Source organism: Balaenoptera acutorostrata, chromosome 1, assembly GCF_949987535.1.
Source record: "Balaenoptera acutorostrata chromosome 1, mBalAcu1.1, whole genome shotgun sequence".
NCBI lineage: Eukaryota > Metazoa > Chordata > Mammalia > Artiodactyla > Balaenopteridae > Balaenoptera > Balaenoptera acutorostrata.
In genome coordinates this window covers 11431143-11450438 of record NC_080064.1, presented here as the reverse complement: position 1 = coordinate 11450438, position 19296 = coordinate 11431143, and the positions used below count along the sequence as shown (strand labels likewise).

The 19296-nt window shown below is 46.7% G+C and overlaps 1 protein-coding gene across 3 annotated transcripts in view; it reads right to left on the bottom strand.

Annotated features, from left to right (window-relative positions):
- The window catches only part of KAZN (kazrin, periplakin interacting protein), a 1128675-nt gene that overhangs the window by 327263 nt on the left and 782116 nt on the right, over positions 1 to 19296 (bottom strand). The window contains exon 1 of one of the 3 annotated variants that reach the window (XM_057554493.1): positions 2932 to 2951. The exons of the other annotated variants lie outside the window; for them this stretch is intronic. The gene's annotated coding sequence lies outside the window, so the exon portion shown is untranslated. Of the gene's footprint in view, positions 1 to 2931; positions 2952 to 19296 lie in introns of those variants that run through there. 3 annotated transcript variants of the gene reach the window in all.

Sequence of the window (19296 nt, the reverse complement as noted above, 5' to 3'; positions counted from 1 at the left end):
GGTCATTTATCACACTGAGCTGGGTACATTCTGTGGGGCCCAAGGGAGAGAAGGCTAGCTCCTGCCACTTGAGCACCAGGAACCAGAAATCCTGCTGGAACCAAGGATGGTGGGCAGAATTGGAAGATGGCCCCGAGAGTCCCCTCCCTGGTGTGCACACCCTGTATAATCCACTCCCCTTGAACCTGTGCATGTGATGGGACTTCACTTCCATGATTAGGGTACAGTCAGTTGACTGTGAGTTCATTGAAAGGGAGAGCATCCAGGTGGGCCTCACCTGATCAGGTGAGCCCTTAAAAGGGCCTGGGCCCTTCCTAAGTGCCTGGAAGCCTGAGAGGACCCAGAGAGGGGGCCACATGGCAAGGAACTGCAGGTAGCATCCAGGAGCTGAGAGCAGCCCCCAGCAAACAGCCATCAAAAGAAAAGGGGCTCAATCCTACAACTGCAAAGAACAGAATTCTGCCAGTAACTACATGAGCCTGAAAGAGGACCTGGAGTTCCAGAAAGGCACACACCCCAGTGAATCTCTGGTTTCAGTCTTAGGAGACCCGGAGCAGAGAACCCAGTTCAGCCACGCCCATACTTCTGACCCTCAGAAGCTGTGAGATTATAAATGTCTGTCTTTTAAGTCACGAAGTTGGTGGCAATTTCTTACGCAGCAGCAGATAACAAACCCCCAAGGCTTTCCCAATGCAGCTGCTCTCCCAACCCTTCTCCCCTCAGAGCACGCTGGCGTCTGTGTCTGCTTGTCCTGCACATCTGCTTCTTCGTTCTGTTCCTATAGACCAGATCTCTTTAGTTCTTTCTGAGCTCTGCAGATGAGGCCCACCCCACATCCCCCAGAAGGATTCACCCATTTGAAAGATATCTGCTGAGTGGCAACTCTGTATCAAGGCTTATTCTCTGTTCCGGCCACAAGCCCTCTTTGAAACCCAGTTCCAAAATCCGAGAGAGAGTTGGCCTGGCCCAGCTTGAGTCATTCAATGGCCAGGGTAGCAGGGTCATACCGAGCCAGGTGTGGCCTTACCTGTGGATGGTGCAGCAGCTCTGAAAGGATGGGGTCATCGTCGGGGAGGTCATCGCGGGGTAGGTGTGGTGGGTAATAACCCCCAAAGGGCAAGGATCAGCAAACATTTTCTGTAAAGGCCTAGATAGTAAATATGTTTGGCTTTGAGGACCACATGGTGTTTGTCTAATTACTCAACTCTGCTGTTATAGAGTGAAGGCTGCCTTAGACAACATGTAAACAAATGAGCATGGCTGTGTGTCAATAAAACTTTATTTACAAAAACAGGCAGTGGGCCATAGTTTATTGACCTCTATCCAAGAGTTACAGTAAAAGCGAAGTCCTTCTTTCCAAAGCCCCTGGTTTCTAAGGACAGGAGGCAGAAAGTTAGAGGTAGAGGTGGCTACTTCGTAAAGCCCTGGGCCACTTAGCTCCTACTCCTGCTGTAGCAAATCACCATAAACTTAGTGGCTTAAAACAACACCACCTTATTGTCCTTTTTTTTTTTTTTTTTAATAAATTTAGTTTATTTTTTGTTTATTTTTGGCTGTGTTTGGTCTTCATTGCTGCACACGGGCTTTCTCTAGTTGCAGCGAGCGGGGGCTGCTCTTTGTTGCGGTGCGCGGGCTTCTCATTGCGGTGGCTTCTCTTGTTGCGGAGCACGGGCTCTAGGTGCGTGGGCTTCAATAGTTGTGGCATGCGGGCTCAGTAGTTGTGGCTTGTGGGCTCTAGAGTGCAGGCTCAGTAGTTGTGGCGCACGGGCTTAGTTGCTCCACGGCATGTAGGATCTTCCCAGACCAGGGATCGAACCCGTGTCCCCTGCATTGGCAGGCGCATTCTTATCCACTGCGTCACCAGGGAAGTCCCCATCTTATTGTTCTGTAGGTCAGATGTCCGGATGGTATTTTTTTTATGAGCTAAACTCAAGGTGTCAGCAAAGCTGTGATCCTTCTGGAGGCTCTAGGGGAAGAATCTGTTTCCTTGTTTTTTCCAACTTCCAGAGGCTGCCTGCATCCCTTGGCTTGTGCCCCCTCACTCCATCTTCAAAGCATGTGACTCCAACCTCTGCTTCTCCTCTCTGACACTGACTCTCCTGCCTCCCCCTTGAAAGGCCTCTTGTGACTACCTCAGGCCCACCTGTATAATCCAGGATAATCTCCCCATCTCAAGATCCTAATCACCTCTGCAAAGTCTATTTTACCACGTAAGGTAACATATTCAGAGGTTCCAGGAATTAGGACATGGACATCTTTGGGGGGCCATTATTCTGTCTACCACACCAGTGGGCCACCTGGAGTGTTACAGCTACCTGCTAAGTGTTCTCCTTTTTTCTACCTTTGCTTCCCTACAGTCTGTTCTCAATTTAGCAGCCAGACAGAGCCTTTTATAATCTAATGAAATCACATCCCCCCCTCTGCTCAGCCCTCTAAGGATTTCTTACCTCCCTCAGAGTCCAAGTCCTTACAGCGGCCTCTAAACAGCTAACCAGATAATAAATTTTATTGTTCAGACTGGGAACTTTTGAGAGTAAAGCTCAAAATTAATCTGGTATTTTGAGCTTAAGCTGGGACTGTCTTGGGCAAACTGGCCGTGCCATCACCCTGCCGTGCTCCCCACTCTTTCAGTGACCACGTGCCCTACCATGTTCGCCCCCTCACTCCTCCACCACTCACCTCCTTCCATCTTGAGGTGCCCTGAGGTCTCAGGGTCTCCGTGCTTTACCCCAGACATCCACACAGCCGCCCCCCACCTCCTTCAAGTCTCTGCTTAAATGTAACCTCCGCTGTGAGGCTGTCCCAGAACCTCCCAATTTAAAGTTGCAATGTTTGCTCCCGTCACCCTCCCTGCCCGCAAGTTTCCCTCTCCATAGCCCTTGACACCTTCTCGCCTACTCTCAAACGTGCGCAATGCACTCATGTCCTTACTTATCTTCCGGGTTGTTGAGCTCTTCCATAGGAACATCAGCAGTTGGAAGTCAAAGATTTTGCTCTGCCTTGTTCACTACATCCTCAGCGCTTAGAACGGCTGCTGGCACACAGCTGGTGTTGGAGAGATATCTGTGGAGTGAATGAATGAATGACATGGAGCTACAGCCACGTCTCCTCCAATTCTGCAGCCTAAATCTGTTCTGGAAAATGTATTTCAGACCAAGGGAGTGAATATATCGCTCCTCTTCCTTGACCATCCTGAGCTGCCCACCAGAGTCAGCACCAAAACCATGTGAGGAGCTTGTTAAAAATACACGCCCCGGGCTTCCCTGGTGGCGCAGTGGCTGAGAATCTGCCTGCCAATGCAGGGGACACGGGTTCGAGCCCTGGTCTGGGAAGATCCCACATGCCGCGGAGCAACTGGGCCCATGAGCCACAGTTACTGAGCCTGAGCGTCTGGAGCCTGTGCTCTGCAACAAGAGAGGCCGCGATAGTGAGAGGCCCGCGCACCGCGATGAAGAGTGGCCCCCGCTTGCCGCAACTAGAGAAAGCCCTCGCACAGAAACGAAGACCCAGCACAGCCATAAAAAATAAATAAATAATAAATAAATTTAAAAATACACGCCCCTGAGCCCCACCCCAGCCCCAACAGGACAGGGGCCCGGGAACACACACACACACACACGCACACACATACACACTTTTTCTTTGGCTGTGCCACATGGCTTACAGCATCTTAGTTCCCTGACCAGGGATCAAACCCATGCCCCCTGCAGTGGAAACACAGAGTCTTAACCACTGGACCGCAGGGGAAGTCCCAAGGAAACTATATCTTTAATTTTTAACAAGTACCTCCCCTGTCCCAGTTTTAGGCACATGGAAGTTTGAGAAAACTGACTTAACAGGAAGCACATACCCTCCACCCTATTCCTTCTCTCCTGAGCCTGTGGACAATTTCCCGTTGTAGCCTGGCCTCATCTATCTTTCGGAGGTAAGGCAGCCAACAACGGCTGCCTGTAAGTGAGCAGGTGGGCATGGGATTTCAGCTGGCCCGTCCCATCTCCAGATGGCATTCCCGCCGGATATTCCACAGCTTTTATTCTCTGGAGGAGACGCATTTACCTGCAGTGGCTCCGCATTCCCCCCACCCCCCAGGGCTTTCCTTCTTCTAAGGTCGCAGGTGATTGTCGCCAACCTCAGGCTCAAGCTCAAGGCTTACAAATCACAAAGTGCCTGGGATAGTAAGTGGTTATTTCACAGCGAGCCCCTTTTACAACGTATAAAACCAGAAGCGAGAGAAGAAGCTTGACCTTAAAATCGTTGGTGTTTCTCCTTTTTGGTGCAGGAGTGGCTATTACCCCGTGTGTTGCTTTGGAAATCCGGAACAGGTGGTGGGGATAATGGAAAACGTCTGGTAAGTAGCTTGCGCGTCTCCCGCTGCTTCTCCCTGCAGCAGCCGGCTGATGTTTGGGTATTTGGATCTCAATCTGGGGGACTGCCATGCGAAAATGGGTCATTAGGTGTGCTGGGGTTTGGCGTGTTATCTCGGAGCCCGGCTGTTTGGAAAGCTGTAATACCTGGGCCTTGTGGACAGTGGGTGGTCTTGGGGTTCAGCCCAAGCACCCAAGGTGGGTGAAAAGTAGGGTGGGGGGCTTTCCTGGTGGCGCAGTGGTTGAGAATCTGCCTGCCAATGCAGGGGACACGGGTTCGAGCCCTGGTCTGGGAAGATCCCACATGCCGTGGAGCAACTAGGCCCGTGAGCCACAACTACTGAGCCTGCGCGTCTGGAGCTTGTGCTCCGCAACAAGAGAGGCGGCAATAGTGAAAGGCCCGCACACCGCGATGAAGAGTGGCCCCCGCTTGCCACAACTAGAGAAAGCCCTCACACAGAAACGAAGACCCAACACAGCCAAAAAAAAAAATAAAGTAAATAAATAAATAAATAAGTCAGGAGCTCTTTGAAAAAAAAAAAAAAAGTAGGGTGGGGCTGAGTGGAAGAAGGAAATCCCACTCCTCTCCTATGCTCCCTTCAAAAATAAGTGCCTCGCTGCAAACAACAGCATGACCTGTTCCACGTCGTAAAAGCTGAGATGGACGTCTTCACACCTACCACTTTTTTTTGATGTTTCAGGCCTCAGGAACTTTATGACCTATGTGAAGATTGGGGAACCCAACTGAACTGCAGGGAGTCGTGGCTAGAAAAGGGAGAAGGAGTTAGTGGTGCATCTAACCTCAGACAGGGAGATGCTCTGGACACACAGCCAGGTCAAGTTGCCCGGAAGGAGGGCAGGCGTGCCCTAGAAGCCTCACAGCACACACAACAAGAGCTACCACTGGCGGGTATGCACCAGGCCTGTCCTCAGCACCTGCCATGCCCCATCGCATGCACTGCAATGAGATAAGCCTTTGCTATTCAAAGTGTGGTCCCTGGACCACCCATCTCAGCATCACCTGGGAGTCCATTAGAAATGCGGCATCTCAGGCTCCTCCCCAGACCAGCCGAGCCCTAATCTGCGGCTTAACTAGATCCCTGAGTGGTTCTGGTGCACCTAACAGAAGCACTGAGTTAGGTGCTATTTTATCCTCATTCTAGAGGTGAGGAAGCTGAGGGAGGCCCAAGGGATTAGTAAGGGGTGAGGTTCTGACTTGAGCTCAAATATTCTGACCATGATTCTAAAGTGCTCCCCCTAGAGGAGGGAATGCTTGAGTTGGGGCTCCAAAGGGCAGGTGTTCAGAGGAAGCACATACTGGGCAGGGGGCATGGTTGAGCCAAAGCAGGATCTGCATGCGACCCTCCACGTGCAGGGAACAGCAAGCATTCTGGACCAGCAGGGCTTGGGCTGCAAAGTGAGCAAGGACAAGGTTCCATCTGGAGAGGCCTGCAGGGGCCAGACCCCCAGAGAGGTCGTTAAACACAGCTCCGATGTCTCAGGCTACTATTTCCCCTGAGACCCCCACCCCCCACCCTAGAACATCAAACAGGCCCTGGGAGAACATGGGACCCCCTCCCCAACCCTTGGAGAAGCGTTCCTTGTGCTGAACCTTCCAGAATGCCTGTGCACTCCTGCAGGAAGGGCCATTTGGACATCTCACAAGGAGTACCTAGCCGACTTGGAAGGCTGCTAGGTTCCACCCTCTGGCATGTGGCTGCTTTTCTGCGGTCGTTAAAGCAACGGTGGATAAGGTGCTGCAGAGGCGGCTGGAATATTTGCAAATCAACCCGGCATAGGGGTAGAGTGGGAAAGACCTCTGTCTCCATTTCACCGAGTTCAAACTCAGGGTTGTGTATTTGAAACAAACACCATTTTCTCTGCATCAGCTAAGCTTCTCTGGGACATGTCTTGTCTTGCTTTCATCTTAACTCCGAAGCCGGGCTGCCAGGAACATGCATCAGCCATTCCACAGTCACTCCAACTGCCTAGTTACCCACACCCAGTGCGGCGGGGTGGGAAGTCCCTTGGACGGAAAGTCTGGGGCTGAAATCAGAGCTGATGGCTTTGTGGCAACGGATCTCGAGAAACACTCTTCAGGGCAAGTGTTAAACACTCAGCCCCTCACTGGACTGCGTGAGAAAGTGGTTTTTCAAGTCTGAACCCCCCGTGGGGCTGTTTGAAGCCACATGTTGGAAGAGAGGGCTGCAGCTCTTTCCCCAAATCTCGTGCACTCTTCCACGCGCTCACTGAACATGAGGTCAGGAAAGAAGGTACGTTTCCATTTCTCTGCTCATTCAGAAAATATTTACCGAGAAAATTAATTTGCAAAGGACACTGGGAAGCCACTGGATGCGCCTTAGGGCAGAGTTGCCAAATTTTCTGTTCCTGCCGCTCTTAGAGTCTTGGTAATTTTTTCAGGGCACCCGTGGGCCAAAAGAGATCCCTGAAAGTTTTGTTTAGTTGGTAGTTAGAACCAGAAACTTAATAAGTATTTATTAAGTTCTAACAACTTAATGGTCAGATGAAAAAAATAATACATATACCTTGAAGACAAAAACAATAGTTTTATATTGTTTTTAAATAATCACAAGTACTCACCAATGGAACATGTGTGCCTGTTGGGCAGTGCACAACTCCTCCAACCTTGAACTCAGACTGGACTCCACCAGTCATTTCCCGTTCCACACTGATTTTGTTGCTATTTGCTTTTGATCAAAGCAACTGCCCAAACCCCTGCTTCACAAAGAGATGACGTCATCAAAAGGAATGTAGCAGAATCTGTCAACAGTGAATACCTTGGGCTGGCAGCTCACTCGGTGTCCGGCAGATGTCGCTATGCTTTCTTGGAAAATTGGAAATATCCCACAGCACCTCAGAGACGTCACTTTGGCACCCCCAGGTTGCCTCGGTGCACCGTTTGGGAACCATGACCTGCCAAAGTCTGCCACTTAATAAGTCCTTACCACGTGTTTTGTACAGACAATTTCATTGAATGCTCATAACCACCCATGAGGTAAGTACTATTGCCATCCCCTTTTACAGATGAGGAAACTGATATTCAGCAAGATTAAAGCACTTGCCCAAGATCACCAGGCAGAGCTGGGACTCACCTTCAGGCCCAAGAGGAGCCAGAGCCCAAACTCTTCACCTCCCCACCCCCAGCACAGCCCAAGGATGTGGCTTCAAGTCCAGGCTCTGCTATTCACCAGCTGTGTGTCTCTTTGCAAGTTTCTCAACCTCTCTGGTCCTTGAGTCCATAACTGCTGTTTGTACATCTCAGGCAGCTATTTTGCAAATGGATGGTCTTTATGACAGGGGATAAAGGGTATATGGAGAAGGTTCAGCACTAACCCAGAAGCAAAACCTCCTAGGAAGAGAAAGGGAAAGTGGGAACAGAAGAGAGAGGAGGGGAGAGGAAAGACCTGCCAAGGGCTGACTCTGGAGCAAGACTTTCAGGCCCATGAAGAAGCCGCACGACTTGGGACTGGGCACCTTCAGCCTGTTGCTTAGCGGAGCTGCTTCGGGCATCTTGACCATCGGCCTGCAGCTGACAATGCCAAGGATGATGTGTTTTTTTAAATAATCAAGTTGAAAATGGATAGGAAAATGAGTGCTGCTTGATTAGGACTTTTAGTCATAATTGCTCAAAAGTAATAATAAAAACCCACCGGCCTATTTAATTACTAGGCAGCTTCTTTTCTTTTCATTAGGCATTTCCATTTGCTCTGGATGGTATTGTAAAGTGTTTATCAGTGCTAATGACACAGTCCTCCAGAGCCCCATTTTGCCAACAGGGCTGTAAGTGAAGTTGTTTAGAAATGAATTTCCTACGCAACAATACATCACAAAGGAAAGCGAACAGAACAATAGCCAGGGCCTTCTCCCCAGCTAATGGGATGTCACTTGCTGGGGTCTTCGGATCCGCTAGGCCTGAGCATACGGGTTCCCTGCTGTGCCCACACTGGCATCAGAGCGCCCACGCACATGTGGAAGAGGCCGCTATCTTGGAGCGAATGAAGATGAAATCGGAGACACCTGAGTCCCAGGCCCAGCTCTGCCCCTTATTAGCAAATCAGGAGGGAACGTTCTCCCCCAGGTCTGAGAAAGCATCAGTCCCTCTGGGCCCTAATTCTCAGGAAGAGATGTGGGCAATTGCATGGGAACATCTAAGGACCTCACCTCCTGGATGCTTTTTTCTATAAGGATAAAATTTTGCAGGAGCTGGTCATGAGAGGTAGTGTGATGTAGCAGTCAAGAGCATGTACTTTGCTTCTGACTGCCCGGGTTTGACGCCTAGTTCTGCCCTTTTCTAGCGAGTAATCTAAGGCAGATCACAGGAAACTCTCTCTGCCTCTGTTTCCCCACTGGGAAAATGGGTTTTATAAGAGAACATGTCCGGAACTCTACTTAATACTCTGTAATGACCTGTATGGGAATAGAATCTAAAAAAGAGTGGATATATGTATATGTATAACTGATTTACTTTACTATACAGCTGAAACTAACACAACATCATAATTCAACTCTACTCCAATAAAAATTAGTTAAAACAAAAGTACATGTCCCAGGGTTGTTATAAGGATTAAACGAATTAAAACATGGGGAAAAATATGTAGTCAGAACCCAATACGTCAGTGAATAAATGTGAGCTGTCATGATAAAATGATAATTTATGAGAGGGGTCAGCAAACTTTTTCTATAAACCAGATGGTAAATATTTTGGGCTTTGCAGCCGCACACAGTCTCTGTCACAAGTGCTACACAGAAACAAACGAGGGTGACTGCGTTCCAATGCAGCTTTATTTATGGACACTGAAATTTGATTTTCACGTGTCATGAAATATTCAAATGTTCTTCTTTTGGTTTTTCCCAACCATTTAAAAGTGTAACCACCATTCGTGGCTCACAGACCATCCAAAAAACAGGCAGCAGGTAGTTTCCCAACCTTGCTTTAGGATCTTAATATTATTTATTTGCAGTCAGTTAAATCTCTTGTCTCAAACAAGTTCCTTTTTCTCTTGTTCTTCACTTAGAGACAGTGACACGTGCAAAGGAAAATATCTGGGGACATAAATGGAGCAGGCCCTGATTCTAAGGGTGAGATCTTCAACAGAGTTCAGTTCCCGAGCCAACATAAAGGTCTGAATTCACGCATCTTCCAATTCTGGATTTCCCGGTTCTTCCTCCAAAGCTCTTGATAGTGTTGGAGAGGGTTATTCTATAGGCCACATGCTTAATACAACATCTCACAAAACCCATTAGGATCTCCGATAAAAGCATTTAGTGGAACCAATTAGCGTGGGAGAGAAAAAGGCAGCTTGCTGTGCTGGGTCCGGGAACAGCCGGGGGCTTTGCAGGGCTGTTTGCTCCGTGGTGTAGGGTCTTGGTTACGTCCCCAATTTCCTTATGGACACTCAGTTGGTCAGTTATATTGGAAGAAATGTGGCCAGACAGAGGGAGCCACTAAGTCTCCCTGGGTCACTGTGGGGATGAAGAAAGCCTGGGGAATCTCCTTGCTGCCCTGTGTGGCCTTCAAAGGCCCTAGACATGTCCACGGGCCCCAGAACCTGCAGTGACAGTGTCTCTCCCCCACCCTGACCCTGTACATAGGGCAGAGGATGGGCAGGAAAACTTGTGGGCAGTGTTGAGGTTCATGTGGGAAGCCACTCTTCATCTGTCACATAGAAGGAACATCAGAAACGGTCTTCCCAGTCATTGTCTAGGGATATCTGAATAAGTGACCTTTGGAAGGTTCTAAAATTGCCTATTGGTAATCCAAAAGAAGATTTTATTGAGTGCTTAAATGTGGGCCAAATGCACATGTTTGTTCATTTAATTGTCACTAAGGACCTTACGAGACAAGGACTATCACCGTGCCCATTTTACAGATGAGGACACTGAGGTTTAGACAGGTTAAGGAATTTGTTCAGGGTCATAAAATTTGTAAGCCCCAGAAGCAGGATTTGAACCTGTGATTCTCTGAGCCCCAACTCTGTGTCCTAAAGCATCAGGCTAGGTTTGCCACACTCGCGTGTGGGTTCAAGACCTCTGCAAATGCAATGCTACTGCAAGGGAAAAAGCTTTGAACACAAAAGCTAAGCATCTTGAAATTTGGTAGTTACAGGAACTGGGTGCATTAGAATCATCTGGGGAACAATTTGCTAAAATGCAGTTTCCTGGGCCCCATCCTCGATGCCCTGAGTCAGCATCTCCGGAATCTGAATTTTAGCAAGCAGCCGCATGATTCTGAGAATCGCTGAGCTAAGCCAGTCAGCTTTTACCAACTTAGTTCATAATTATTCATCCAAATAATTCATCAAGAGGGTCCTGGAGCACTGGAGAGCACACTGACTCCGGAAGCCCTGGGTTCATGTCTAAGGCTTATATTTTGCTCTCCTCTACATTTGCATCCCTCTGCCCAGTGCTAGATTATCCCACTGGCAGGTTGAGCATGAAAAAGAGAAAAGAACATTTTGGGGAAAACACAATGGGAACAAGTGTTTTTTTTTTTTTTTTTTTTTTGAAGATTACCTTAGTTGATTTAGTTGATCCCTCTTCCCAGTTCTTAAGAGTCTCAAACACTTGTTGCCATGTTATATATATATATATTTTAAAATATCTTAATTTTAAAAAGACATCACAGGAAAAAAACCCCACATCATTTTGTTTGATGTGTTTGATGTCCTCACACGTTTTGTGGTTTACACCCAACGCCGGTTTTGTGGGAATAACGCTTGTCGATGTGCAAACCGTGGCTCAGAGCACAGCCTCTGGAGGCGGGGACCCAAGTCTGAATATTGGTACCACCACTTACCAGCGGGGTGACCTTGGACAGGTACCGCCGGCAATTTGTACTTAACGGGGTTGCTTTCAGGGTTGAAGGAGTTAAACTAGGTCTGAGGTTCTCAAACCTGAGTGTGCATCAAAATCACCTGGAGGGCCGACGTGTTCAGGTCTGGGACGGGGCCTGAACATCTGCATTTCCCAAAGTTCCCTGGTGATGTTGCTGCTGCTGGTCTGGGGACCAAATTTTGAGAACTACAAATAGAGGTAAATAGTTACAGTGGTGTCTGGTCCACAGGCACCACAGTAATTGTTACGTAAGTGTTTACCGTTTTTGCTTTGTTCTACGTAGGGCTGTGCCGTAATCTTTGCAGGGCTCACGGATGCTTTTTCTTCTTTTTTCTTTTTTTCATACTTTTCCAAGGAGTATTTATTATTAGTTAAGTCATGATTCAGGATCCCAGGGCAGGGATCACCGTGTTCCCAGGTCAGCACCCTGGGAGAAGGACGGGGGACAGGAGACGTGGGGCGAGGCTAGTTCAGATCTTCCCAGAAACGTGCCTTCTGTCTGGCGGTGGTCCAGGCTGACACCCAGGTAGTTCCGTCAGCAGTTCTGGGCTTCATTCAGTATGTGGAAGTAGCTGCCAAAGTGAAAATCTGGTAGGTCTTGATGTCTTCATCCACGGTGCTGACTCCTCTAGATGCCCCTGAAGTAGATCCAGCTCAGCGTCGTGGGGCTCACAGCTTCTAAAGGTCCTTGTGCAGCCTGGCCCGGCCCGGCCCAGCCTCTGTCCACCAGACAGACACTCATGGAAAGGCGACTGTGGACAGCACTCTTCCTCTGACGGCTCAGGAAGAGAGATCAAGACCGAGGAAGGTGCCAGAGGATCCCAGTGGCAGAGCACACATCCGCTGAGATGCTGGGAACACATCTCCCAGGGGACACAACTCCCAGGGGACACCTCCTCCTGGCAGGAAGAGGGGACCCCTGGTGATGGGAGTCTCCACCAGCCTGCTTGGACCCCGCATGTGCTCTGGCTCTTCTGGTCGTTTTGCAGGGTGGCAGTCCATCCGCAACGGCCAAGCACCCGCTGTCTGTGTGCCCCTCTGGGAGCTGCCTCCTCAGCAAGAGCTCAGGTACCTCCACAGCAAGGGCTTGTCACAGGCCTTTCTAGTCCCCGTGGATGGCCTCACCCAGGGAACCAAACCATTGGAAGCCTCATTCACCAAGCCGGTGGCAGGTGAAGTGACTACGCTGGCCTTCAGAACCTCCCCCTGCCCAGCCCCCACCTGTTTGAATGTTTAGACTGTCACCACACAAGGATGTTCACAATGCTTGGCGCAGCCCGGATGCTCCTATGAATCTGTTCATCGGCTTTGAATCTGTCCAATTCCCTCCCTTAATGAGCAGATAATACCTGGGGCCTCAATACTCAAAGAGTGGTCCAGGGACCAGCAGCATTAGCATCAGGAGGAGTGTGTTAGAAATGCAGATTCTCGGCCACCCCAGACCTGCTGAATCAGAATCTGCATTTTATCAAGATCCCCAGGCGGTGTGCATGGCCATTCCAGTCTGAGAAGTGCTGAGCTAAGCCATACATTGGAGAAGGCAGCCATGAAAAACTGGGACTTGAATCTTGGCTCCCCAGCTTGGTAACTGGGTAATTAATGTGAGTAATCCCCTTACGTTCTCTGAGCCTCAGTCTCCTCATCTGTAAAATGGGAACAATAATGACACAGTTATTCCGAGGCTTAATTCATTCCTGTACCAAATATTTGCTTGCTCACTACGTGCCAGGAATTATGAGAGGCACTGGAGATATAATAGGAAGGAAAAAAAGACAGCCTCCTTCCTCATGGAACTTAAGGTTAATTAGGGGAAATACTGAAGAATTACACAAGCAAATGACAACTTACATTTTCAGCAACTGTCACACAGGAGAGGTACAGAGTGCCATGGAGAGCCTGGGGAAAGGAGTCCTGATGGACTGATGTCTGCACTGACTCATAATGATGAGTAGGTGAAGGTGAGGAGGCAGAAGAATGTTCCAGACTGGTAAATAAAAGCACCTGGCACAACATCGTTCTCAAAGGTGAAAAACTGAAACCATTTCCATTAAGATCAGGAACAAGACAAGGTTGCCCACTCTCACCACTATTATGCAACATAGTTTTGGAAGTCCTAGCCATGGCAATCAGAGAAGAAAAAGAAATAAAAGGAATACAAATTGGAAAAGAAGAAGTAAAGCTGTCACTGTTTGCAGATGACATGGTACTATACATAGAGAATCCTAAAGACTCTACCAGAAAACTACTAGAGCTTATCAATGAATGTGGTAAAGTAGCAGGATACAAAATTAATGCACAGAAATCTCTTGCATTCCTATACACTAATGATGAAAAATCTGAAAGAAAAATCAAGGAAACACTCCCATTTACCATTGCAACAAAAAGAATAAAATGCCTAGGAATAAACCTACGTAAGGAGACAAAAGACCTGTATGCAGAAAACTATAAGACACTGATGAAAGAAATTAAAGATGATACAAACAGATGGAGAGATATACCATGTTCTTGGATTGGAAGAATCAATATTGTGAAAATGACTATACTACCCAAAGCAATCTACAGATTCAATGCAATCCCTATCAAATTACCAATGGCATTTTTTATGGAACTAGAACAAATCATCTTAAAATTTGTATGGAGACACAAAAGACCCCGAATAGCCAAAGCAGTCTTGAGGGAAAAAAACAGAGCTGGAAGAATCAGGCTCCCTGACTTCAGACTATACTACAAAGCTACAGTAATCAAGACAATATGGTACTGGCACAAAAACAGAAATATAGATCAATGCAACAGGATAGAAAGCCCAGAGATAAACCCACGCACCTATGGTCAACTAATCTATGACAAAGGAAGCAAGGATATACCATGGAGAAAAGACAGTCTCTTCAATAAGTGGTGCTGGGAAAACTGGACAGCTACATGTAAAAGAATGAAATTAGAACACTCCCTAACACCGTACACAAAAATAAACTCAAAATGGACTAAAGACCTAAATGTAAGGCCAGACACTATAAAACTCTCAGAGGAAAACATAGCCAAAACACTCTATGACATAAATCACAGCAGGATCCTTTTTGACCCACCTCCTAAAGAAATGGAAATAAAACCAAAAATAAACAAATGGGACCTAATGAAACTTAAAAGCTTTTGCATAACAAAGGAAGCCATAAACAAGATGAAAAGACAACCCTCAGAATGGGAGAAAATATTTGCAGACGAAGCAACAGACAAAGGATTAATCTCCAAAATATACAAGCAGCTCATGCAGCTCAATATCAAAAAAACAAACAACCCAATCCAAAAATGGGCAGAAGACCTAAAGAGACGTTTCTCCATAGAAGATATACAGATTGCCAACAAACACATGAAAGGATGCTCAACATCACTAATCATTAGAGAAATGCAAATCAAAACTGCAGTGAGGTATCTCCTCACACTGGTCAGAATGGCCATCATCAAAAAATCTACAAACAATAAATGCTGGAGGGCGTGTGGAGAAAAGGGAACCCTCTTGCACTACTGGTGGGAATGTAAATTAATACAGCCACTATGGAGAACAGTATGGAGGTTTTTTAAAAAACTAAAAATAGAACTACCATATGACCCAGCAATCCCACTACTGGGCATATACCCAGAGAAAACCGTAATTCAAAAAGAGTCATGTATCACAATGTTCACTGCAGCACTATTTACAACAGCCAGGACATGGAAGCAACCTAAGTGTCCATTGACAGATGAATGGATAAAGAAGATGTGGCACATATATTCAATGGAATATTACTCAGCCATAAAAAGAAATGAAATTGAGTCATTTGTAGTGAGGTGGATGGACCTAGAGTCTGCCATACAGAGTGAAGTAAGTCAGAAAGAAAAAAACAAATACCGTATGCTAACACATATATATGGAATCTAAAAAAAAAAAAAAGGTTCTGAAGAACCTAGGGGCAGAAAAGGAATAAAGACGCAGACGTAGAGAATGGATCTGAGGACATGGGGAGGGGGAAGGGTAAGCTGGGACAAAGTGAGAGAGTGGCATGGACATATATACACTACCAAATGTAAAATAGATAGCTAGTGGGAAGCAGCCACATAGCAAAGGGAGATCAGCTGGGTGCTTTGTGACCACCTAGAGGGGTGGGATAGGGAGGGTGGGAGGGAGGCCCAAAAGGGAGGGGATATGGGGATATATGTATACGTATAGCTGATTCACTTTGTTATACAGCAGAAACTAACACAGCAATGTAAAGCAATTATACTCCAATAAAGATGTTTAAAAGAAAAAAAAAGCACCTGGCACATAGTAAGTGCCCAGCAAGGATGGGAGAACGTGTGTATTAGTTATCTATAGCTCTGTAAGAAATCCCACCCCCTGCCAACTGCTCTGTATTTAGAGTTAAAATTGGGTGTGCAGTTATCTTCTATCCTTTGGTAAATTATAAGGTCAGTGAAGGAAGAAGCGTTGTTTGGACTTTTTTTTTTTTTTTTTTTTTTGCAACCATCTCCTATGTACCTTGTACTAATACAGACTCAATAAGTACTTTTGAATTAGTTTCTTTTTTTTTGGTGTCCCCAGGCTTCTCAGTCATTTTCTCATTCCTAATGAAGACCTAGGATGCTGGAGAGCTGGGGCAACAGCATTGACTTCTTCCCAACTTGACAGGGGAGGTGAAAATTGATGAAGCAAAGTGAGGAAGGACAGAGGAAGTTTTCAAAGTAATTGGAAAAACCAGACAGACCATGGAAGAATTGTAAGCAGAAAGCCCAATCAACATTAAAGGGACAGCACATGGAAGGGATGAGGAGAGAATCCAAAAGAAATCCAAAAGACCTGGGTTGGAAAAAATCCAAAAGACCTGGGTTGGAAACAAATTAGTTTTAACGGGACATTTCAGTTCTGGGGAAAAATGGGAAGAGCAAGGAGAAATAACAGCTCAGGTGATAAATATGTGGAGGTATCATCTGGGCACAAAATGGGGCAGAAGGAACCAGAAAAGCAATTGGTTTAATTTTTTAGATTAATTGTGAGCAGTCAATAATGCGACTCATCTGGGGACCCGGAGGCGTCTAACCTCTGCTGAGTAATCTACTTAGGTTGGTAATTATTGTTTACATTCATGGAATTAAGGCCACAAAACGGTGGTTTAGAGAAAGCCCCACAGAGCTGGGGGACCGTAATCTCAGCTTCCCACAGCACATCTGCGCCCTGGAGTGAGGCATCGATACTGTGGTTACTGGGCAGCTACGAGGAGAAAAAAAATCTTTCTTTCATCTCTTGCTTTGTGGCTGATTCACTGTCAATTCCCAAGAACTCACCTTTTTCCCTATCTCATTTTATTAAAATTCAAAAATTGGTTGGGAGATTAAAAAAGTACGAAAACTAACAAATAAGAAACTAATAGTGCATCTTCTCACCATCCAGAATGAATCTCTGTTAATTTCTTGCCCTGTGTGCTTTCTTTGTTTGTGGTTTTTAAGAAAAATTACATTTGTTTTGGTAAATGTGAAACACGCTCCTTTTAAAGAAATCAACAAGTGCAGAAAATTGCAGACACAAAAGTGCAAAGATTACGCCCCATTCTACCATATTCGGTGGACTTCATTGCAAACATCCTTCTACGCTCATATGTGTGTAGAAACCTCATGAGAGGAGGGGTTTGGTCTGTTTCCATCACTTCTGGATTCCCAGTGCCTAGAACGGTGTCTGGCAAATAGGAGGTGCCCAATAAGGTATATGTTGAAAGACTGGCTGAGTGAACACACTGTCAGATCAGTCATGGCAATAGTACAGGAAAACCGCCGTTCAGGAATATGCACCACGCTCGGCCTGTGGTTCTGATTCACCATCTACCTCCCCAGCCCCACCCTGCTGATGTTCACCCCTGGGGGCACATGGGTCTCAGTGGGAAAGCAGGAATGGGTGCAGAGGAGTGAGGGTGAGATTGACAAAGACAGGTTGGGGGCTGTTTATGAGGCCTTTTTGTAGCAGGCAGTAGAGTTTGAACGTTCCATCTCTTTCCCCGACATGGCGTATAGACATATGGTAATATTTGTACAGCTCACTGGCATCAAACTGATGAGGCTCTACGAGGCCACACGCCATGTCAGCCAGCTCGGGCCCCCCCTGCCTGCTGCCCGCTGAGGACACTGATGGCTCGGTGTACCTGCAACCCCTGCATGGTCCTCTGTCCTAGCCGGGCAGCTCTGATGGATGTATTTTAAGGCAGGGCTCAGATTACGGTGGAAGAGGGTCACTCCGGGGACAGTGTGGAGGTAAACAGCAGGCAGGGGGGCTTCAGGTCCGGATTAGGGTCTCGTTGCAATAGCTCAGCATCAGAGGAGGCAACTCTCATCGAGGGCAGGGCAGCAAGGTCGGGAGGAGGAAATCAAGATGTTTGAATGATGCCTGGGATTTGCTTCAGTCTCACACAGGACTGGGAGCTGGGGAAGGGGAACCAGGTTTGGATGGAGCAGGACTGGCCAAGGGTTAATGGTTGGGTGATGGGTACGTGAATGTCCCACTAGGCTGTGTACTTCTCTGCACGTTCAAAATTCTCTTCAGTCAAAAGTTAAAGAGGCAAAAAAAAAAAAAAAAAAAAAAAAAAAAAAAGTTAAAGAGGCAGAGAGACACAAAGTCAAAGATAAAGTAAAATCGTTTTCCCCATATATATTTTTTATTATAGAAAAAAGATATGCTCATTGGGAAAAGAGCTTCAGCAACCTAGACGTGCAGGTTGTCAAAAGTATCAGTTACAATGTACAAATATCTGGATGTATAATATTTTGAAGGTAACATGTTTATTGAAAACGAAACAAAATAAAGTTGAGATGAATGAATATGTCTTCTCATCCAACCAAACCTGGACCATGAATGATGTTCTTCTGAGTTTTAAACTTGCCTTTATGTTAATAAGATAGAATATTATAACCATGTAATGACCTGAGAAGGCTACAATGTTTAAGATTTGTGAAGCAGGGCTTCCCTGGTGGCGTAGTGGTTGAGAGTCTGCCTGCCGATGCAGGGGACATGGGTTCGAGCCCTGGTCTGGGAAGATCCCACATGCCGCGGAGCAACTAGGCCCGTGAGCCACAACTACTGAGCCTGCGCGTCTGGAGCCCGTGCCCCGCAACAAGAGAGGCCGCGACAGTGAGAGGCCCGCGCACCGCGATGAAGAGTGGCCCCCGCTTGCCACAACTAGAGAAAGCCTTTGCACAGAAACGAAGACCCAACACAGCCATAAAAATAAGTAAGTAAATAAATTAAAAAAAAAAAAAAGATTTGTGAAGCACCTAATTTCTTTTCTTTTTTTTTTTGTACCTGATTTTTAAAAACAACATCCCACTTGCTCTGAAGTGGCTATGCAATTTTATTTTACAAAAATGGATCAACGACCTCACACTACTCCCTAGTATATGTACTATACTATATTTAACCATTGCAAAACCTGCTGATGGATTGATAGACAATTAGGATTTCAATTTACTCTTAGAATAAACACTGCTGCGGTAGGCAGTCTGGTACACAAATCTCTGCAAAACCTGCTTAGCATTTTTGAAATCCTAGAAACGTGTTGAAAATCTGAAGAGACATCCCCAAGGTGCCTTTCAAAAAACACTGTACTGATGTGTACTCCTGCTGTCAGACTAGTAATGTCATCTTTGAGGTACATATCCAACCACAACCGGATCTCATGCATTCAGGGTTCTTGTCTGGCCAATTTGCAGCAGCACGGAGCTTTGTGCATCTCCATTAGAGGTACCATCAAAACTACCTCCCGGTCCTGGTTTCCTAGGAAAGCTAAACAGTGCTCTGTGCAATAAGAAGTGCCTGCCTCTATGTAGATAATGCAAATAAAGGCAGAGGCTGGCCCAGCACTGAGAAGGTCACCCGACGGTAAACAGGTCGGGGGTCTCCAAGGTCATCCACCAAGAAGGCAGCGGAAAAACACCTTCAAAAGTGAAGATGAAGCAGCGAGAGAAAACAGGAAAGATTCCCAAAGTGAGTGAAGGGCAGTCCATAAAAGGGATAAGAAAAGCAAAGACAGGAAATGGAAAAGGAGATTGCAGAGGGAAATGTTTC